General features: G+C 48.2%; 1 long non-coding RNA gene across 3 annotated transcripts in view; it reads right to left on the reverse strand.

Annotated features, from left to right (window-relative positions):
* Nucleotides 1–22,598, reverse strand: part of LOC148773480 (uncharacterized) — a 92,385-nt gene that overhangs the window by 4,591 nt on the left and 65,196 nt on the right. For 2 of the 3 annotated variants that reach the window (XR_016036941.1, XR_016036942.1), the window contains exons 4-5: nucleotides 17,275–17,334; nucleotides 8,057–15,359 (exon numbers count right to left, since the gene is read on the reverse strand). This is a non-coding gene — a long non-coding RNA (uncharacterized LOC148773480). Of the gene's footprint in view, nucleotides 1–8,056; nucleotides 15,360–17,274; nucleotides 17,335–22,598 lie in introns of those variants that run through there. The other variant, XR_016036943.1, reaches the window with a different exon arrangement.

The following is a 22,598-nucleotide window of genomic DNA, read 5'->3' on the forward strand; positions in this document are numbered from 1 at the left end:
TCCGCTTTCTCTATAGATTTACAGGTAAGCAGGTGCCACACATGCTGAGGTTTCCAGGAACATGATTTTTAAATAGAAGCATCTGCATGTGATTCCAGGTCAAGAGGCATATGGAAGTCAAGTCAAAAAGACGAATGAAAACTTCTCAAAAGGTAAGGTGTTGATCAGGCAGCGAACCTTCATAAGGGGCTGCATTTTGGCTTGGAAGTCAGCAGCCTAGTTGGGCGTCACAGCAGCTCAGTGCCGGGGCTGACAGAGGCCTGGCCTGCACCGACCCAAGGCCTTTCTCAGGGGCCTCCTCTGCCTGCGCCAGACTACCAACAAGAGAGACCCAGCCTTCTAGTTCCAGAGGACCGGTGTGTGCGCTCTCCCCTCACCTGATCTCGGAGAGCTTGTCTCTGCAGCGAGACCCTGGAAGGGTATTTGCTATGCTCCTCAGGACAAACACTTTTAAGAGAAAGCACAGTATAAACTGGACACCCCAGTGAGCAGAGGGTGCTGAGGTGTGACACCCTCAGAGTGCTCAGTTGGAAAAGGAAAAGAAAAGAGAAACAAGAAAATGTTACCAGATATAGGCCCTGCAATGAAACCAAACCTTGGGCCTGCTGTCCAGACACCAGCGAGCCCCCAAACTGAACAGCTGTAGGCCTCAAGCAGGGACCACGGGCTCCAGCCCTGTGCGTCTCAGGACAACAAAAGCTCTTTTGGGGCCCCTGACAAGGGTAGGCCTAACTTCTCCTCATCTGTCAAGTGAGGAGCCTGCTGGACAGTGTCCCTGTGCCCATGAAGCCACTCCACCAGGCTCTTGTCCAGCCTTTGACAGGTCTTCTCAATGAGTGGGTGCGGGGTGTCTGAGGGTCTTCCCCAGGTGTGTACGAGGTGCCCGCATTGTGCCAGGGTGGGCGGCCATCTGTCCTGCCTTCGTGAGCAAGCAGCTGCCTGAGGGGACTAAAATGCTCAGCCAGGACCAGGACAGAGGCGCTGAAGACGTGTGCTGGGCGGGAGATCCCTCGTGTTTTCAGCCTCTTTATCACCCTGCAGTGTTCTGACCACAGGGCCACCTTTATCTGTCTGAAGAGGGTGCATGTTTGGGGTCCTCTGGGGGCCCACCTGAAGGGGTTTGGGGATTACGGGAAAGAATGGCCGGAGATTATGAGAAAGAGGGGCTGCCTGAACAGTAATAGAACGGGTTCTGGGCCTGAGAGGTCAAGGTCAGGTTGTGGTCTGGCCCGGCAGCCACGACTGGCATCCACATGGTGCACAGAGGCACCAGGGTGGCTACTGGGAGCTGCCTAGGGGCCAGCCTGAAGATCTGGGTGGGCACAGCGGTGGGGCCCACCACCACCACGGGAGGAACCATCTGGGCAGGAGGCCAGGTGAAGCAGAGCCTCGGGCTCTCGATGGGCAGGGCCACCTTATCAGGACAGGGACTAGGGAGATTGGCAGCTACATGCCTTTGGGCTGCCAGGCGTCAGGACCCATCAAGGCGGGCAGGGCTGCTGTCCCTGGACCAGCAACAGGGAGCATAGGTCCTGGCCAGGGCGGTGACGGAGGTGAGTTCCAGGTGGCTCGCGGTCTCCTGAGCATCCTCAGGGCAGGATGACAGGCCGTCCTGTGGCTGTGTGGTGAAGGGCGCAGGAGGGACACCCAGGGCTGCCGGCCTGCCCTCCACCTGCCGAGACGCAGACTTAACGGCCCCTCTCCTCTTCATCTTCCCCAGGAGGTGTGGGCCGTCTCTCTTAAACAGGGGACTGCAGCAGAACTGTAACTGGGGCTCACCAAGAGAGAGAGAGAATAGCAAAGTCCGAGTCTCAAAAGGCTTATGAAACCAGCACCCTCCTGGCTGGGCCCCTGGGTGCCCTCACCCAGCCATCGCTAGGCTTCTTTGCAGGTCCCTGTCCCACAGGAGGCAGTGCCCCAGCTTGGCCATCCTCGACACTCACTAACTCACCATGGCCTCTCGCCCTTGGAAAATGACTCAGAGTGGCCCAAGAGTGTCTGTACAAGGCCCAGAGAGGGGACTTGGCATGTGCAGAAGCTTCTCTGCTTTCTATGCAGGGGTCGACCCCTGGCCTGCACTTCCTCGGCTGACCAGGACACTTCTCAGGAAAAGACCTGTGCTTCCCTGCACTAAACTTTTGTTCCACAGCTTTGGGAGTCATGTGCTTAGTTGCTCAGTCATGTGCGACTCTTTGCGACCCCATGGACAATAGCCTGCCAGGCTCCTCTGTCCATGGGGATTCTCCCGGCAAGAATACTGCAGTGGGTTGCCATGCTCTCCCCCCGCCACAGGAGATCTTCCCAACATGGGAATCGACCTCAGGTCTCCCACATTGCAGGTTGATTCTTTCTGGTCTGAGCCACAAGGGAGTTATGCGGGCACAGAAGGAGGACAGGCCGCCATCCTCTGGGCTCCACAACCTGTCCACCCCAGGAAGGCCTTGCTACACACATCGAGGTCCCAGGCATGCAGGAGGGGGCAGTCTCCCTGGGCCTTCACACACAGTGTGGCTCCCTTTTCTGTGACTGCCATCCACGGGACCTCCATCTGGCTCTGTGTCCAAGCCATGAAAGCTGCCATTCTGCTCTGGGGCCTGGTGCTCTAGCATCAAAGAGGTGGCCATGCAGGGTGGCCCACATTAGTGGCCCGCCCCAATAATGCCCCTTACCCCAACTCTGCTCCTGGGGTTGAGAATCTTCTGGAGATTTCCAGAATCAGAAACGTCTCTGACCTTGAGGTGTCAGCCATCCGGGGCCCAGGAGCCCAGCCCAGTGGGTGAGAGAGAGGGCTTGGGTGAGGAGATGCCAAGGGGGGCACTGCTGCCTTGTTGATTCCCAGCTGACGCCCAGCTGCCTGGCTCACCCACTCTGAGCCTCTGTTTCCCCACACAGGTAATCCTAGGGGCACCTGCCTCATGGGGTCCCGAGAACTTGGGGGAGGTACAGGAGGTGGCGAGGGTCCTGTCACTTAAGTCTGCCACATGGTTAAGGGGAAGCATGCTGTGTCTCACAGCAAGTCTGCATCTAAGGTGCATAAGCACTGATCTCCCGGTGGATCTTGGCTCCATGCTGCAAGCCTCCCGTCACCAGTGAGGGGTGGGCTTCCTTGTCAATTCTTGCAAACTGGGCGCTGAAACACCACCTGAATTAAATGTCTCTAGACACAGCTTGGGCGAGCTAGACAGAATTGCCCAGTGTTTCCCATAGACAGACAGGGCACTACTAAGTGCCCTCCCACATGACCCGGGGATGCCTTGGACCCCTGAAAAGCCGAGTTCCATTTTAGACTGTCTGGGACCCCGCAAACACTCTCGGCTGCCTCCTCAGCTGTCAGGATTGTGGCAGGGTGCTCCCTGTCAACCGCTGAATCCCCCCACTTCCTCTCTATATTCTAGCTGCCCCAGCATACTCCTGAGAGACGCTCACCCACCCCTTCTCCACTCGGCTGTGCATGGCAGCTTGAGGTTCCTTTTTGCTCTGGCCAAAAGAACTCCCAGTGTCCTGGTCCAGAAAACTACTAGAGCTCATTGATGAATTCAGTGAAGTTGCAGTATATGACATTAATATATAAAAATCTATTCGCATTTCTGTACACTAACAGCAACCAGCAGAAAGAGAACTTCAGGATATTATCCCATTTGCCACTACGTGAAGTCAAGTGGGCCTTAGAAAGCAGCACTACGAACAAAGCTAGTGGAGGTGATGGAATTCCAGTTGAGCTATTTCAAATCCTGAAAGATGATGCTGTGAAAGTGCTGCACTCAATATGCCAGCAAATTTGGAAAACTCAGCAGTGGCCACAGGACTGGAAAAGGTCAGTCTTCATCCCAATCCCAAAGAAAGGCAATGCCAAAGAATGCTCAGACTACCGCACAATTGCACTCATCTCACAAGCTAGCAAAGTCATGCTCAAAATTCCCCAAGCCAGGCTTCAGCAATATGTGAACCATGAACTTCCAGATGTCCAAGCTGGTTTTAGAAAGGCAGAGGAACCAGAGATCAAATTGCCAACATCTGCTGGATCATGGAAAAAGCAAGAGAGTTCCAGAAAAACATCTATTTCTTGCTTCCTTGACTATGCCAAAGCCTTTGACTGTGTGGATCACAACAAACTGTGGAAGATTCTGAAAGAGATGGGAATCCCAGACCACCTGACAGGCCTCTTGAGAAACCTGTATGCAGGTCAGAAAGCAACAGTTAGAACTGGGCATGGAACAACAGACTGGTTCCAAATAGGAAAAGGAGTACGTCAAGGCTGTATATTGTCACCCTGTTTATTTAACTTATATGCAGAGTACATCATGAGGAACGCTGGGCTGGAAGAAGCACAAGCTGGAATCGAGATTGCCGGGAGAAATATCAATAACCTCAGATATGCAGATGACACCACCCTTATGGCAGAAAGTGAAGAGGAACTACAAAGCTTCTTGATGAAAGTGAAAGAGGAGAGTGAAAAAGTTGGCTTGAAGCTCAACATTCAGAAAACTAAGATCATGGCATCTGGTCCCATCACTTCATGGGAAATAGATGGGCAAACAGTAGAAACAGTGTCGGACTTTATTTTTTTGGGCTCCAAAATCACTGCGGATGCTGATTGCAGCCATGAAATTAAAAGACGCTTACACCTTGGAAGGAAAGTTATGACCATCTTTGATAGCATATTAAAAAACAGAGACATTTCTTTGCTGACAAAGGTCCAACTAGTCAAAGCTATGGTTTTTCCAGTAGTCATGTATGGATGTGAGAGTTGGACCGTAAAGAAGGCTGAGCACTGAAGAATTGATGCTTTTGAACTATGGTGTTAGAGAAGACTCTGGAGAGTCCCTTGGACTGCAAGGAGATCCAACCAGTCCATCCTAAAGGAAATCAGTCCTAAATATTCATTTGAAGGACTGATGCTAAACCTAAACCTCCAATACTTTGGCCATCTGATGGGAAGAACTGGCTCCTTAGAAAAGACCCTGATTTGGGGAAAGACTGAGGCAGGAAAAGAAGGGGAGAACAAAGGGTGAGATGGTTGGACGGCATTACCAACTCGATGGGCGTGAGTTCGAGCAGGTTCCGGGAGATGGTGAAGGACTGGAAAGCCTGCTCTTCTGTGGGGTCAGTCACAAAGAGTGGGACAGGACTGAGCAACTGAACAACTGAATATTAACACAGAAGTAGCTGACTCACAGACACAGAGAACAAACTAGTGGTTACCAGTTGGGAGAGGGAAGGAGGAAGGGGCAGGTTAGGGACAGGGGAGGAAGAGGTACAAACCAGTACGTATCAAATAAGTTACAAGGATATATTGCAAAACATGGGGAATATAGCCAATATTTTGTAATAGCTATAAATGGAGTATAACCTTTAAAACTGCAAATCACTATAGTGTACATCTGTAGCAAATAGTTCTGTATAGCCACTTCAATTTAAAAAATGAGTTTTCTCAATTGGTTCTGGGGTTTCTAGAATTAGCTCTTAATTTGATTAGGGTTAAAACTGCTAATGACTCCGTAGTAAACACAGCACCGATAGTCTATGGCAAGAGAGAAATGCAAAATATCTGCTTTGGATATGCCTGATGAACCACTTAAAAGAAGTGCTGGGTGCAAGGTGTTCTGTGACTGTGTATATGATACTTTTGAACATTTTTGGAACACTGATAGATATAACGAGCTTTCTGGTTGCTCCCAATATAGTTGGAAAGAGTGGTGAAAGAAAAGGAGTAGCTCAGTCTACAGTAAAAGACCTAAAAGATTCTATGTGTACCCATAAGGAGACACTTATCTCCTGTAGATTCAGGGTTGAGATTTCTAATGATCACATGCGAACGCTCATCCTGCAACTGGTTGAATTAGACTAGCAGTTATATTCTGTCACTAAGGTGTTTCCTTTTAAAATGAGGGCGCTGACTTGGAAAGAATGGGATTCTGTACATTGTGATAGAGCTGTGTGGGGAGACCCTGATGAAGCTGGGGACACTGAGCCCATCAAGTCTGGTGAGTCATCCTTTCTAGGAGAAGAATCCTCCCCATCCTCAGTTGGGAGCAGCCTCCTGACCCCCAGTGGGATCAGCCTTCCCACATAAAGCTAGATCAGGCCAAAATGATTCACTAAGTATACATTCTGCATTTAGTATCGCAACTCAGGGAGTGAGAAAGGGCTCTTCTAAGTTTGTCTGGTAGGCTGAACTATGGACCAAAACTGGGCCCACAGTGAGTGAGTTGGAATTGTCAGACCTGCTTGGTTTAATACAGAGGAAGGCATTCAGGGGGTTACGGAGATTTGACTGTTAGTGTGGATTTGTCATTGAAGACATACTCATCCATACTGGGAGAGTCCTGAAGACACGCCTTTCACCAAGACTGTGAGGGGAGCCCCAGCACCCTTGAAGAACTCTGTGATTGCCCTTCTCTGCAGGCCAGAACTCACAGTAGGAACTGCAGTCGCTGAACTGGGAAACCTAAATGCAGTGGGAGTATTTAGATCCCCAGATGGCAGGAGCCAAGCGGGAGCACACAACCAGCAAGGGCCAGGTGGGCCTGCTTACAGGAATGGAGAGAAGAGTCAAAGCACCAATCGGAACAGTCTGGCTTGGGCAGCTCTATGGTTTTATCTAGTTGCTCATGATCTTCCTAGAAGTAAAAGAGTTAGGAAGCCCAGTCAGTTCTTAGTTGGTCTGTTTAAGCAGAGATGTCACAGGTCAAATGAACAAAAGTCTACTCTGAATCACAAAAACAGAGAGTCACAGCCTTTTGTTCAGTTCCCAGACTTGAGCCATTAAAACTCTCAGAAGAAAATGCAGAGGTACATTTTTATGACGTTGGATTTCAGAAATGGATTCTTAGATGTGACACCAAATGCTTGAAACACAAAATGTAAAAAGACAATGTAGGTGAACCTTGAAAACATCATGCTAGGTGAAGGAAGCCAGCCACCAAAGACCACATGTTATGATTCCATTTATATGAAATACCCAGGACAGGGAAATCTACAGATGATGAAAGAGAATTAATGGTTACCTAAGGCTGAAACTGCAATACTTTGGCCACCTCATGCGACGAGTTGACTCACTGGAAAAGACTCTGATGCTGGGAAAGGTTGGGGGCGGCAGGAGAAGGGGAAGACAGAGAATGAGATGGCTGGATGGCATCGCCGACTCTGTGGACATGAGTTTGAGTGAACTCCGGGAGTTGGTGGTGGACAGGGAGGCCTGGCGTGCTGTGATTCATGGGGTCGCAAAGAGTCGGACACGACTGAGCGACTGAACTGAACTGAAGGCTGGGGGCTTCCCACATGGCGCAGTGGTATAGAATCCGCCTGCCAATGCAGGAGACGCAGGAGATGCAGGTTCGATCCCTGGCTTGCGAAGATCCCCTGGAGAAGGAAATGGCTACCCACTCCAGTATTCTTGCCTGGGAAACCCTATGGACAGAAGGGCCTGGCAGGCTTCAGCCCATGGGGTTGCAAAGAGACAGACATGACTGAGCGACTGAACACACACACACACACCCTAAGGCTGGGGTGGGCTGGGGGGAGGTGGTGGTGGATACAGTGTCTGTGAATGTTCATCCACTTTGGATCTCAGTGGTGTGCTGGAAATGTTCTAAAACGGACTGTGGTTATGCTTGTCTGACTCTCCAAACACACTAACAATGATTGCATTTTACACTTTAAATGGATGAATTCTGTGCTGTATGAATTTGTATCAATAGATATAGTTCAAAGAATATTTAAAAAGAAGAAGTAGAATATCTAAATAAAACTTAAAAGTCAGGATTTCGGGGACTTCCCTGGTGGTCCAATGGTTAGGAATCTGCCTGCCACAGCTGGGAACACGGGTTTCATCTCTGGTCTTGGAGGATTTCATGTGCCAGGCAGCAAGTGGGCCCATGAGCCACAACTACTGAAGCCCGTGCATCCTAGAGCCCGTGCTCCACAAGAGAGTGGTCTCCAGCAGCTGCAGCTAGAGAAAGATTGCATGCAGCAACAAAGACCCAGCACAGCCAAAAATAAAAGAAATACAATTTTTTAAAAAGTAAGAGTTTCGAATTATGTAAAAATTATTTCTGCAAAAAAAAAAAAAAAAAGCCCAGGTTCAGATGGCTTTAATTTTGGATTCTACCAAACAGTAAAAGAATGAACACTGATCCTCACACACTGTACCAAAATGTTAAAGAGAGGGGGAACACTTCCCAACTCATTTTACACAGCCAGTATTATATGCCAAACTGAATAAAGTCATCACAAAGAAAGACAATGATAGATCATGACAAATGTACAAAATGCTTAACAATATGCTAATCAACTGGATCCCGCACCACATAAGAGGGACGATACACCATAACCAAGTTGGGTTTATCCCAGATATGCAGTTGTTTTAACATGTGAAAATCAATTAGTGTCATGTATCACATTAATAGAACAAAGGACAAAAACCACAGGATTACCTCAATATATACAGGAAAAGCATTTAGTGAAATCCAACAGCCTTTTTTAATAAAAACTATTCAATGAGCTAAGAATAGAAGCATAATTCCTCAATGAAAACCTTACAGTAAGCATCACACTGAATACCAAGATGCATTCAATGATACACTGAAAATGAGTGAAGAGTGAATTCTCTGGTATGTAGAATATATGTCAATAAAATTGGTAGATCACTTGTTCGTCTTGGTCTCACGGGTGCTATTTCTGATTGGTAGAGAGAAAAAGCACCTACCAGGAACTTATGGCTTGCCTCTCTGGAGAGTAACGGAGCTTGGTAGCTTCCATCACCATGGCACTTTCTCTTCCCTTCACCCTTTCCTACCCACTGCCTGTTTCCACAGGTACCATCTTGGCTGGGTGCTGTGTGACCCTGGGAAAGGAGAGCAGAGAAAAGCAGAGGGAGTCATATGTGGGGGAATGGGGCTGGGAGACATGTCAGTATGAGAGAAAGGATGCTTTTAGCTTTTCCACAGTGGTTGCCAGCCACTTAAAATTCGGAGAGGCAACATCAAAATCTGGATTTAAAGCTCAATTTGAAAAAGAGGGGAAGCACTGACAACACTTGGCCCCTGTGCTGGGTTGGTGTTTCTCCTGCAGCTGGGCAGCTTCAATCATTTTTTTCAGCCACCGAGACCCCACCAGCATCTGCATTTGCGTGTTCCTTTTGTCTTGTCCTGTGCCACAACCTTCTGTTCTGGCCACAGAATAACCCTATTGCGACTTCTCACATAGGACTGCACTTCACATCTCTGGGTTAGCAGTGCATGCAGTGACCTTCCCCTCTCTCTCCTATTGCGAGCTCTTCATGAAGCCTCCTCCTGTTCCGCTATTCTTATCTGACCTCACTCTTCAGTCTCTCTTCTGAACCTTGCTCAGATCTGAGTAGGCAAACCCCACACCTGCCTCTGCCCTAGGTATCTGCATGCTGTTCTAGGGCCTCCACTAGACTCTCATCCTGGGTTCTGTCTTACTGATTGCTGCCTTCACTGCTGTACCCCCTAGATACCCGGTACACAGCAGGTGCCTAATATTTTACAGATTGGATGGTCCTGCTGGCCTGGCCTGATGCTGAGGAAGGAAAGTTGCTATCATCATAGGAAAAGATTCAGCACAGAAAATCATGGTACACTAACTCAGAGCAGTGACAATTTAAGGAATTTAGCAGCAAAGACCATGGGGAAACACTTCTTGCTTGAACGGACCTAAGTCTGTTCAGAGATATTCCAATTCAGAGATATTTCACAACGTGGCTCAGTGGTAAATAATCTGCCTGCGATGCAGGAGATGAGGGTTCGATCCCTGGGTCAGGAAGAGCCTCTGGAGGAGGAAATGACAACCCACTCTGGTATTCTTGCCTGGGAAATCCCATGGACAGAACCACCTGGTAGGCTGCGGTCCATGGGGTCGCAAAGAGTAGAACACAACTGACCGACTGAGCATGCAGGATCTCACCCAAACTGCAAGTGGCCTCACTCCTTCCAACAGCAATGCTCTTCTGACAGTGGCTCATATGTGGCATGTTGGCAGCTGAGGGAGTGAAATGTGATCTGGTCTGTGCAGTCAGTGCTTGCAAGTCTGACAATCATGTTTTCTGACAACTCCATGGGCAAAGCGCTACTTCTCCCTCTCACTAGAACAGGCTAGACTGCAGGGGTGACATGCAGAGCACAGAAATCACTATTTACCGCCTGTCTCCACCTGAGACAGTAGGAGAAAACCAAGAACAGAGGTTTGGAGGTGGGTGGGGGCTGGGAAGAGAAAACCTAACTTCTGTTTTCCTTTACATCATTAAGATCAAATTTTTTCTTCATAGTCCTTGCTCTTCAGTTCATGAAAAAATTTCTTCTCCAGAATGAATGAAATCACGCTCCTAAGGAACTGAGACCAACTCTTGCTAGGTGAGTAACTAACTGGAGCTTCCAGAAAGTCTCCACTGAAGATTACTTCTGAATATGCGTGCTTGCTAAGTCGTTCATGGACTGTAGCCCACCAGGCTCCTCTGTCCACGGAATTTCCCAGGCAGGAATTCTGGAGTGGGTTGCCATTTCCTCCTGCAAGGAATTTTCCAGACCCAGAGATCCAACCCTCCTCTCCTGCAGCTCCTGCATTGCAGGCGAATTACTCACCACTGGGTGGCGGTAGGGGTTAAAGAACCGCTTGCCAACCCAGGACAGAACTGAAGCGACTTGGCAGGCACGCAGGAGCCAATGGGGAAGCCTTTCCTGACTATGAAAGACACCATGACCCTGCATTCACAGACTATACAAGGCAGAGGACCACAGCACAAGTGGCAGTGAACACGTGGTGACTTGCCCCCTCCCCATCCTGAAAGTGAAAGTGTGAGTCTCTCAGTAGTGTCTGACTCTGCGAACCCAAGGAAGCCACCAGTCTCCTCTGTCCATGAAATTCTGGGGTTGCCATTCCCTTCTCCAGGGGATCTTCCAGACCCAGAGATCGAACCTGGGTCTCTCGCATTGCAGGCAGATGCTTTACCATCTGAGCCACCAGGGAAACCCCTCCCCTCCTGGGGATCTCGTTAATATGCAGATCCTCGCTGTGTAGTTGCGTGGAGCCTAAGATCTCAGTTCTCTTCTCTGCACCCAGGTGATGGGGATGCTGCTGGTCCAGAACCACTGGTGGGCTGCAGAGGGCAGAAGTTGGGGTGGGGGTGGGGAGGGTGGGTTGCAATGGAGACAAAGCAGCCAGAGTGGGCCTTGGCTCACCCCAGGCACAGGTGGATGCACCCTTTTGGACCTTGAGAAGGCTCGGGATTTGTTCAAACAGCCCTGGCCCATAGCGGCTACTTTTGGCTCCTCTCTTCTTCAGTTCAGTTCAGTCGCTCAGTCGTGTCCGACTCTTTGAGACCCCATGAATCACAGCACGCCAGGCCTCCCTGTCCATCACCAACTCCCGGAGTTCACTCATGTCCATCGAGTCGGTGATGCCATCCAGCCATCTCATTCTCTGTCGTCCCCGTCTCCTCCCACCCCGAATCCCTCCTAGCCTCAGACTCTTTTCCAGTGAGTCAACGTGTCGCATGAGGTGGCCAAAGTATCGGAGTTTCAGCTTTAGCATCAGTCCTTCCAATGAACACCCAGGATTGATCTCCTTTAGAATGGACTGGTTGGACCTCCTTGCAGTCAGTCCAAGGGACTCAAGAGTCTATTTCCTGGTGTCTCAGAATCGTGGTAAGGCACCTGCCTGCAGTGCAGGAGACCAGGGTTCGATTCTGGGGTCAGGAAAATCCCCTGGAGAAGGGAATGGCAACCCATTCCAGTGTAGCCTTAAGATTTCCACGGACAGAGGAGACTGACAGAGTTGGACACAACTGAGTGACTTTCACTTTTCCTTAAAGATCCACCAAAGGATGGTGACGGCCCTGGAACCGGTCACTGTGTGCAGGAAAATGTCAGTGTGTAGTGCTGGGCACGGGATGGGACGGGCTGGGACTAGTGTATGACCTCCCCAATGTGTCCTTTCCCGAAGTGCCACAGAGATGAGAGGGATGGTCTTTTAGGGATGCCCCGGGGAACATAGGGGAGACCCCCACACCTCTCCCCAGTCTCTCTCCTCAAGGAGACCCCGGGTCCACTCTGGAGGTGCCCCGCAGTGCCTGACAGTTCTCCCTCAGCCTTAAGATTCTTTGATTCCCACCGTCCAAGGGCAGAGCCTCCCGGCTGCACCACGGTGAAGGAGTCGTGGGTTGGGGGTCCAGGGGACCTGGTGTCTCCACCATACCGGGCATGCCCTTGGCCCCAAGGGCACAGGCACCCCTGGGATGCTGGCCCGCAGAAGATTCTTCCCTGTCAGGGCGTCTCTCCACGGGTGCAGGTGGCAGGCCGCACCACTCTCGTCGCTGTCCCTCCTTCAGGACCCCGCGGCGCCCCCTCGGTGAGACCATGCATGCCCTGGTCTCCCCGGTGACCAAGGCCATCTTCGTGGCTCTGTTCCTCTTCACTATTCTGCTCATCCTCTGCGTGATCCTGTGGTACATTTGCCGGGACCTGTAGGACGACTCCATCCGAAGCAGGTAAAGTGCTGCCTCAGCCCTCTGAGGCTCCCGCCCCGCGACCCTGGTTAGTCCCTGGAATCCGCATCTCTTACCATGACCCCGCGCTCTTCCTATGGATTCTCTGTTGATCCCCGGGACCCCAAGTCCTCTCCCAGTCCCGCATCCCTCCCCGTACTCTGGGTGCTCCCATCTCAGACCCCAAGCCTCTTCCTGAAACCACTTGCCCCTCCCTTGTTTCCAAATTCCTTCCCTGGACCCGGCACCTCTCCCCAGATTCCTTGCCCACGATCCAATCCCAAGCCCCACCTCTCAACCCACACGCCCCTCCCCTGGACCCCATGCCCCTTCCCAGGACCCTAGCGCCCTTTCTTAAGCTGGACATCTCTTCCCTGCACCCAGTTGCCCTCCCCAGACCCCCAGAGTCCTCTCAGAAATCCCCAGGATTCCATGTTCTTCCCAAGACCCTGTGGCTCCATCCTGATCTGTGATCCTGAGCCCTCTCCCTGGACGCCCCATCTCTTCCTTGGAGCACTCTCCCTTCCCCCAAGCCCCGAGGCCCTCTCCCCATCTCTGAAATCTGCTTATTGCCCCCACTCCCCACCACAGCCCTGCATCCTCTTCTGACCCCACACTCTGCAGCTTTCTGCAGACCCTGGAGAAACCCAGTGTCTTGCTTCAGAAACCCATAGGCCACCGGCCAGCACTCCTCATCCCTCCCCAGGCCCAGAATCCCCCTCTCTCATGACCTTCCCAGGACGCCTGGGCCTCCTCCCAAGCTTGTGCTCTTCCCGGGGTCCTTTGCCCTTCTCTGGATTCTGCCCCCACCAACTCCTGTCCCTGCTCCCCTTTCTAGCTCCTGGCAGGTGCCCAGGCCCACTTCACTGCCCCCTCCCACTCTACTGTTGGGTTTTGCGTCTGAGCAGCAGGTGACTGAAGGCCAGTGGGGGGACTTCTGGTGGCCAGGGGCCTCCTGTCCCCAACCCCATCCTCACCCGGTAGGCTTTCCACACTGCCCTGCTTGTTCCTGGCATCATCCCTCCCACAAGTAGAACTCCAGGGTTGCTTGAGCGTATACACCAGCAAGCAAATCATCATTTGACACGTCATTCCTGTGTCCTGAGTTGCCTCAGATGAGGTTCAGTCCCACAGAGAAGTTGCTGGAACTGCGGCTGAGCATGACCCTGGAGATTAAAGGGTGCACCAGAGATGAATTCTTTGGTGGACATGGAGTAATAGAGGCTGGTCCACGCTACTTAGCATCAGTCCTTTCAATGAATACCCAAGACTGATTTCCCCTAGGATGGACTGGTTGGATCTCCTTGCAGTCCAGGGGACTCTCAAGAGTCTTCTCCAGCACCATTGTTCAAAGGCATCAATTCTTCGGTGCTCAGGTTTCTTCACAGTCCAACACTCACATCCATACATGACCACTGGAAAAACCATAGCCTTGACTAGACGGAACTTTGTTGGCAAAGTAATGTCTCTGCTTTTTAATATGGCATCTAGGTTGGTCATAACTCTACTTCCAAGGAGCAAGCGTCTTTTAATTTCATGGTTGCAATCACCATTTGCAGTGATTGTGGAGCCACCAAAAATAAAGTCTGACACTGTTTCCACAGTTTCCCCAGCTATTTCCCATGAAGTGATGGGAACAGATGCCATGATTTTTCTGAATGTTAAGTTTTCTGAATGTTGAGCTTTAAGCCAACTTTTTCACTCTCCTCTTTCACTTCCATCAAGAGGTTTTTTAGTTCCTCTTCACTTTCTGCCATAAGGGTGGTGTCATCTGCATATCTGAGGTTATTGATATTTCTCCCGCCAATCCTGATTCCAGCTTGTGCATCTTCCAGTCCAGCGTTCCTCATGACATACACTGCATATAAGTTAAATAAGCAGGGTGACAATATACAGCCTTGACGTACTCCTTTTCCTATTTGGAACCAGTCTGTTGTTCCATGCCCAGTTCTAACTGTTGCTTTCTGAGCTGCATACAGGTTTCTCAAGAGACAGGTCAGGTGGTCTGGGATTCCCATCTCTTTCAGAATTTTCCACAGTTTATTGTGATCCACACAGTCAAAGGCTTTGGCATAGTCAAGGAAGCAGAAACAGATGTTTTTCTAGAACTCTCTTGCTTTTTCCATGATCCAGCAGATGTTGGCAATTTGATCTCTGGTTCTTCTGCCTTTTCTAAAGCCAGCTTGAACATCTGGAAGTTCACGGTTCACATATTGCTGAAGCCTGGCTTGGAGAATTTTGAGCATGACTTTACTAGCGTGTGAGATGAGTGCAACTGTGTGGTAGTTTGAGCATTCTTTGGCATTGCCTTTCTTTGGGATTGGAATGAAGACTGACCTTTTCCAGTCCTGTGGCCACTGCTGAGTTTTCCCAATTTGCTGGCCTACTGAGTGTAGCACTTTCACAGCATCATCTTTCAGGATTTGAAATAGCTCAATTGGAATTCCATCACCCACTAGCTTTGTTCGTAGTGATGCTTTCTAAGGCCCACTTGACTTCACATTCCAAGATATCTGGCTCTAGGTGAGTGATCACACAATCGTGATTATCTGGGTCGTGAAGATCTTTTTTTGTATGGTTCTTCTGTGTATTCTTGCCACCTCTTCTTAATATCTTCTGCTTCTGTTAGGTCCATACCATTTCTGTCCTTTATCGAGCCCATCTTTGCATGAAATGTTCCCTTGGTATCTCTAATTTTCTTGAAGAGATCTCTAGTCTTTCCCATTCTGTTGTTTTTCCTCTATTTCTTTGCATTGATCGTTGAGGAAGGCTTTCTTATCTCTGCTTGCTATTCTTTGGAACTCTGCATTCAGATGCTTATATCTTTATTACATTATTTAGCAACCTAGATGTCCATCTGCAGAAGAATGGATAAGAAAGCTTTGGTACATATACACAATGGAGTATTACTCAGCCATTAAAAAGAATACATTTGAATCAGTTCTAATGAGGTGGGTGAAACTGGATCCTATTATACAGAGTGAAGAAAGCCAGAAAGAAAAACACCAATACAGTATACTAAAGCATATATATGGAATTTAGAAAGATGGAAATGATAACCCTGTATAAGAGACAGCAAAAGAGACACAGATGTATAGAACAGTCTTTGGGACTCTGTGGGAGAGGGTGAGGGTGGGATGATTTGGGAGAATGGCATTGAAACATGTCTGTTGTCATATGTGAAACGAATCGCCAGTTCAGGGTCGATGCATGTAACAGGATGCTCGGGGCTGGTGTGCGGGGATGACCCAGAGGGAGGATAAAGAGAGGAGGGAGGTGGGAGGGGAGTTCAGGAGGGGGCACTCATGTACACCCGGGGTGGATTCATGTCAAAACCAACCAATATAATATTGTAAAATAATTAGCCTCCAATAGAAAAAAAAAAACAGTAAATTAAAAAAAAAAAAAAAAGATGAGGCCCAGTGATTAGGAGAATATGACTGAGAAGTAGAAAATCCTGAGTTTAGATCCTGGCTCTGTTCCTTTTTAGGTGGGTGACCTTGGGCAAGTTACTTAACCTCTAGAAGCTTTCATGTCTATAAGGCAAAGATTATGCCACCTATTTCACAAGGCTGTAGTGAAGTATAATGTGTACATGGGTATGTAAACACACACATAGAAACACACAATGTTTAACACAGTATTTGGTACACAGTGAGTAGGTTTTTTTTTTTTTTTAATAGATGGCTATTAATGACCTTGCACCCCATAGGTACTCCTCTTTGGTCAGTATTTTAAACTGCAAGTGAAGTGAAGTCCCAGCCACTCAGTTATGTCCAACTCTTTCCAAACCCATGGACTGCAGCCCACCAGCCTCCTCTGTCCATGGGATTTCCCAGCAAGAATACTGGAATGTGTTGCCATTCCCTTCTCCCGGGGATCTTCCTGACCTAGGGATCAAACCCCGGTCTCCTCATTGCAGGCAGATTCTTTACTGTCTGAGCCACTAGGGAAGCCCTTTAAACTGCAAAGTTCATGTTAAATATTTTTTCTTAACACACTGTCAAGATTCCATTGCATGTGAAGTTTTATACTACTCATCACTATATTTAGCCAAAAATTCATTTTCTAAGCTACATTCTAGAAGAGTAGGAAAGACAACTTTTAACTTTCAAGCTGTGCCCAGATGCCAAAACTTGGGGTGTGAAACTATACAAGATCAGTTTCACTTCACATACATAACCCAATCCAGCATGATTTTCAGCAACCACCATTTCTTAAATACAGTTAAAGAAGCACTCAAGAATCTTTGGGAAAGCTAGAGTTTGTAAGACAGGATTGCTACAGCCTGTCAGCAACCAGAGCTTAATGATTAGTGACCATGGCCAGCTTCTTCTGGGAAGAAGGGGATAAGCTTCTCCTCAACCAACAGGTTAATTAATTAATGGCTGTAAAAGACATAATGAAAATGTTGTAATCCAGTACTGATCTGTTGGTTGAGGTGATCCTTTTTTTTCCCTAATGAAACATGCAGTCTTTTCTCCTTTGTGCAGTAGGTCAGAGTTTTCCCTAGGTTAAGTCATACATTATTTTTTAAAGTCCTCCTCTAAGGTTCCAGAACTTTCCATTAACAGTATCTGTAATCTTGCAGGAGAGGCTGCCTGAGAGCAGAGCAAGTTAATGCCACTGTCTCCTTTTGTCCTGTCTTGGGCCTCCCACAATGACGAGCAGCCACAGAGCAAATGTCTCTCTACATCACTACCCACAATGCCTCCCTTCCAAGACCCCTCATTATTTCTACACTCCTGGGCAGGCAAATCGCATGACCTTACCACAGACAAGCAAGAATTTCATCACTGCTCTCTTCTGAGTCTTCAATTTTCTGATGAGATCTTTGAAAAACAAAGAATAAATTACACTTTAGCTTTGGCTGCTCAAATTTATTCACTGAGTTATGGGGAATACAGGGTAAATAGTAGCATTATTGCTTCATACATTAGTGAAAGTGACCTGTGTGAGTAACATGGTGACAATAATACCATAGGAACACAATCTGTGGCAGCCCAACGATTTCTTCAAAATCAATCAGCAAGAACCTCTTCCCCACACATCAATTAAATCCTGAGGACTGTTACTGTTCTTCAAATGAATTGAAGAATATTTCCTAACCTGGGTATGCACAGAGAATAAACAGAGGGTGAATATAATGTGGTTAAGTAATGAAATTCCTGGTGAGTCTAAAGTAAATTCAGATTCTGAAAATATGAAACATGAACTTCTACTATATCTGAGTTCCAGGCAAAACAGATTTCTTAGGAAATAGTCTATTATAAGTTTGTCCTGTGACAGGTATTATATGGATCACAATAGCAGAAGCACTTTGCTCTTTTTTGAGACCACAGCCCAACTGAGAAGAAAACTATGCATGTGTTAAATAACTAAGAAGTCAAACAACATTTACACAGCGTGTTATCAGTTTGTTCAAAAAATCACCTTCCTAATGTAACTTATGAAAAATTTTCACCACACAAATGTATATTGCTGCTGCTGCTGCTAAGTCGCTTCAGTCGTGTCCGACTCTGCGCGACCCCATAGACAGCAGCCCACCAGGCTCCCCCGTCCCTGGGATTCTCCAGGCAAGAACACTGGAGTGGGTTGCCATTTCCTTCCCCAATGCGTGAAAGTGAAGTCGCTCAGTCGTGTCCAACTAGTAGCGACCCCATGGACTGCAGCCCACCAGGCTCCTCCGTCCATGCGATTTTCTAGGCAAGAGTACTGGAGTGGCTTGCCATTGCCTTCTCTGCAAATGTACTTTACTAACCCATAAAATCTACTTCAAACAAACCTTATAAAAATTACATTTCTTTTTCCTGACTTGGTCAAAGGGAAAAACCACTGACTAATGCCAACTGAATATATGGAATTGTCTCCCAGATCAATTTCCACAAGCGATTCCTTTGGGGACCTTCTGTGGATTGGGAGGGGTTGGTGGTAATTGCTCTGCAGAGCAGCACCACAGCGCCACAGTCCGCTGATGGATTTCAATCTCAGAAACTGCAGTGGGCCACCCTGAGCCCAAGCCTCGAGGGGCAGAAGGGCTTCTCCTGGCTCCTAGGAGAGCTAGCAAGAGGCTCTTTGAGAAAGGAAAAGCAGTCGGATCAGTTCTGGCACTGGCTTCCAGTTTCTGTAAATGTTAGTAAACCCTTTCAAAGGAAAAATGTCCCACCCTTCAGGTCAGAGGAATGAATTACTAACTACCACCTTTACAAGAATTGCATGTCACAGGTATGGAGCAGTGTGGGAATGCTGTCCAATAACTTAATTCTTGGTGCAGCAAAGCCTCTGAAACATGACCTTGATAATGAACGTTTCAAAGAATAAGCTTTATTATTAAAATGATCTACTTACAAGGTTTCCATGCAGATGAAGTTACACTGAGAAGAGACTGGAAACCTGTATAACCTAAGCCACCAAAAAAGGTTTATAAGATTATGCTGGGGCGACAGAACAGATCTGAGAGGAAATTAGAAGCTGAGAATGTTAGACATAAGAGCACCACCAAGGATTTTCAAGGCCCTGTCGGTATCTGTAGTGAAGTGCACCTGGTGGTGTCGCCTCTTGCTCAGCCCCCAGCAGACACCTGAGAGCCGTCCTCCAGCCCATGTCCCGATTTTACCCCCTCAATCACCACAATCTATACCCAGAACTCTCAAGTTTTTCTCTAGCCCCCGAATCTTCCCTGAGCTCACCCTGTGCTTCCATCTGCCTTCAACATGGCTCTAGGTGGTAATCTCAGAACACTGTTTCGCTCACGTAGGGATCTTACGAGGCCCTCAGACTCGACATAACTTCCGGTGACCTTCTCCTGTCTCCTGCCCTCAGCGGTACTCCAGTGTCTCTTTCCACTCGGCTTCACATCACCCTGTGGCTGTTCCCTGGCTTTCCAGTCACCACATCCTCCTCTGCTCTGCTTTCCTCCCCACAAGCCTCTCTGGGACGCTCTCACCCCCACAATGTACTTTAACCAGCTTCTAACCAGCTTGTCTCTGCTTCTCCTCCAGTATCTGATCTTCCGTTGATGCCAGGGTTCTCCTTCTACAACCCCAATCTGGTCCTGCCCTTCTCCAGAACCACACCTTCAGGGACTCTCCCACTGCCTACCTGAGAATTCGGAAGACTTCCTGTCTGCTGAGGAGCCCCAGGTCCACCCTGCTCCCACAAGGACCTGCATGGCACCTGGCGCAGAGGAGTGACGTGGGAGACAGGCAAACGGTGAGGAGCGTGAGAGGGGGGATGGAAGAGAGAAGGGCGATGCTCCCCCACTCGGCTTCCCTCCTCACCACTAGCGCCCCTGCCCAGCTTGATGCCAAAAGGCCCAGAAATAACCAGACTCCTTTTCCCTAGTAAGTGTATTTTTGCAAAATAAGATAAATTCTGATGATTTTACAATGTAAATAGCCATTTGTGCAACCCAGTGATGGTAAAGTTCTCACATATCGAATCAAAACAGAGATGAAACAGAAGGGGCATGGGAGAATAAAGAACCACCTGTAACACGAATAAAGAAAGAAACACCTGTACCAAGGGAAAGCTGTACTTGCATCTTAAGGGCGCTGTGCTGCTCAGCAAACAAGGGAGGAAGAGAGAAACTCTGGAGAGAGAGGGCACCAGAGAAAGCCTGGTTGGACTCAGCAGTAATGGCAGTGACGAGGTGATGAAAGAGAAAAGGAAGTGACCCTAGGAAGGAAGACCCATCCCTGAGGGTCTATGCCAGCAGGAAGCTCTGGCCCAACTGGAGTCCTTTTGTTTTATTTCCTAAGGCTGCTTCTCAAGGTCTCTGCCTGGCAACAGGGCAAGCCTGATCCCATGATCCTCCAAGGGAAATGCCAAATCCTAGTGCTCTGGGCAAAACAATACAATGGCAAAGACTAGAGACCTCTTCAAGAAAACTGGAGATGTCAAGGGAACATTACATGCAAGGATGGGCACGATAAAGGACAGATACGGTGAGGACCGAACAGAAGCAGAAAAGATTAAAAAGAGGCAGCAGGAGGACGTGGAAGCAACCTAGATGGCCAGTGACAGATGAATAGATTAAGTAGTTGCAGTACATATATACAATGGAAATCAACTCTGAATATTCACTGAAGGACTGATGCTAAAGCTGAAGCTTCCATACTTTGGCCACCTGATATGAAAAGCCAACACATTGAAAAAGACGCTGCTGCTGGGAAAGACTGAAGGCAAAAGGAGAAGGGTCATCAGAGGATGAGACAGTTAGACGGCATCACTGACTCAATGGACATGAGTTTGAGCAAACTCCAGGAGACAGTGAATCACAGGGAAGCCTGGTGTGCTGCGGTCCATGGCATTGCAAAGACTCGAACGTGACTTAGTGACCGAACAACAACAAAAGTGCAACGGGCAGATGTCTCTAAGTTTGAGAGGTCTTCGATATCTAAGGGTGCCTTGTCAGGACACAGGAATGTCAAAAGCCAGTGCTCCTCTACCCTTGTCCCTCTAACCATCCAACAGGACACGTTATCATTCCACTCCATCCACAGTAAAAACAAAACAAACGCCTGCCCTCTCTATAGGTTTCTCTACCTTAATTACAGGGAATTCCACCCCTCTATTTAGAAGTCACCTTTGATCACCTCCTCCTTATGGTCTCTTCACTGTATCCATCCCTGAATCCTATCAGCTCCGTCTTTGAGGCATCGCTCCCTTTGGAACACTTCTCACCACCTCTAATCCAACCACTGCTGCCCCAGCCACAAGATCTCTTACCTGCAGCCAGAGTGGTCTTGTTAACATGGAAGTTAGATCATGGTCCTCCTCTGCTCAAAACCCTCAAATGACTCCCCAGCATCCTCGGAATGAAGTCAGAGTCTCCACAGTGCTGCCATCTCTCACTGTCTTTACTCCATTTCAGTCTCTCTGGCCCTGCCTTCAATGCTCCCGTCCTGGGCCGTGCCCTGACTGTCCTCAACCCTAGAACACTTTCCCCCCACACTGCACATTGCCTCTTTCCTCACATCAACCTCTTGGAGAGTCCTTTCCTGACCCATCTCTCTACTGCTCATTTCCTACGTTATCTGTATAAAGTTTTCCACTGCTAACTGACATCAATCTGTTTATGAAATTGTCCTTCCCTCCTATACATCGGAATGGAGATTTCTGCCTCTTTTGTTCCTGGTTACAGCAGACTTCCAAAGAATATCAAGGGGAGATAAGAAAGCCTTCCTAAGTGGATAATGCAAAGTAATAGAGGAAAACCACAGAATGGGAAAGACTAGAGAGCTCTTCAAGAAAATTAGAGATACCAAGGTTACATGTCATGCAAAGATGAGCACAATAAAGGACAGAAATGGTATGGACCTAACAGAGGAAGAAGTTATTAAGAAGAGGAGGCAAGAATACACAGAAGAATTACACAAAATAGATCTTAATGACCCAGATAACAATGATAGTGTGTTCACCCACCTAGAGCCAGACATTTTGGAGTGCCAGACAAGTGGGTCTTTGGAAGCATCATTATGAACAAAGCTAGTGGAGGTGATGGAATTCCAGCTGAACTATTTCAAACCCTAAAATGCTGTGAAAGTGCTGCACTCAATATGCCAGCAAATATGGAAAACTCAGCAGTGGCCACAGGTTGGAAAAAGTCAGTTTCCATTCCAATCCCAAAGAAAGGCAATGCCAAAGAATGTTCACACTACCACATAATTGTGTTCATTTCACATGCGAACAAGGTAATACTCAAAATATTTCAAGATAGGCTTTACCGGTTTGTGAACAGAAAACTTCCAGATGTTCAAGCTGGATTTAGAAAAGGCAGAGCAACCAGAGATCAAATTGCCAACACCCACTGGATCACAGAAAAAGCAAGAGAATTCCAGAAAAACATTTACTGTGTTTCATTGACTACGCTAAAGACTTTGACTGTGTGGAACATAATAATAAAGAGTGGAAAATTCTTCAAGAGATGGGAATACAAGGCCACCTTACCTGCCTCTTGAGAAACCCGCATGCAGGTCAAGAAGCAACACTTAGAACCGAACATGGAACAACAGACTGGTTCCAAATAGGGAAAAGAGTATGCCAAGGCTCTACTTATCATCTTGCTTATTTAACTTATATGCAGAGTACATCA

Source organism: Moschus berezovskii, chromosome X (genome assembly GCF_049115385.1).
Source record: "Moschus berezovskii isolate FMDL1 chromosome X, NW_MosBer_1.0, whole genome shotgun sequence".
In the NCBI taxonomy this organism is placed as follows: Eukaryota; Metazoa; Chordata; class Mammalia; order Artiodactyla; family Moschidae; genus Moschus; species Moschus berezovskii.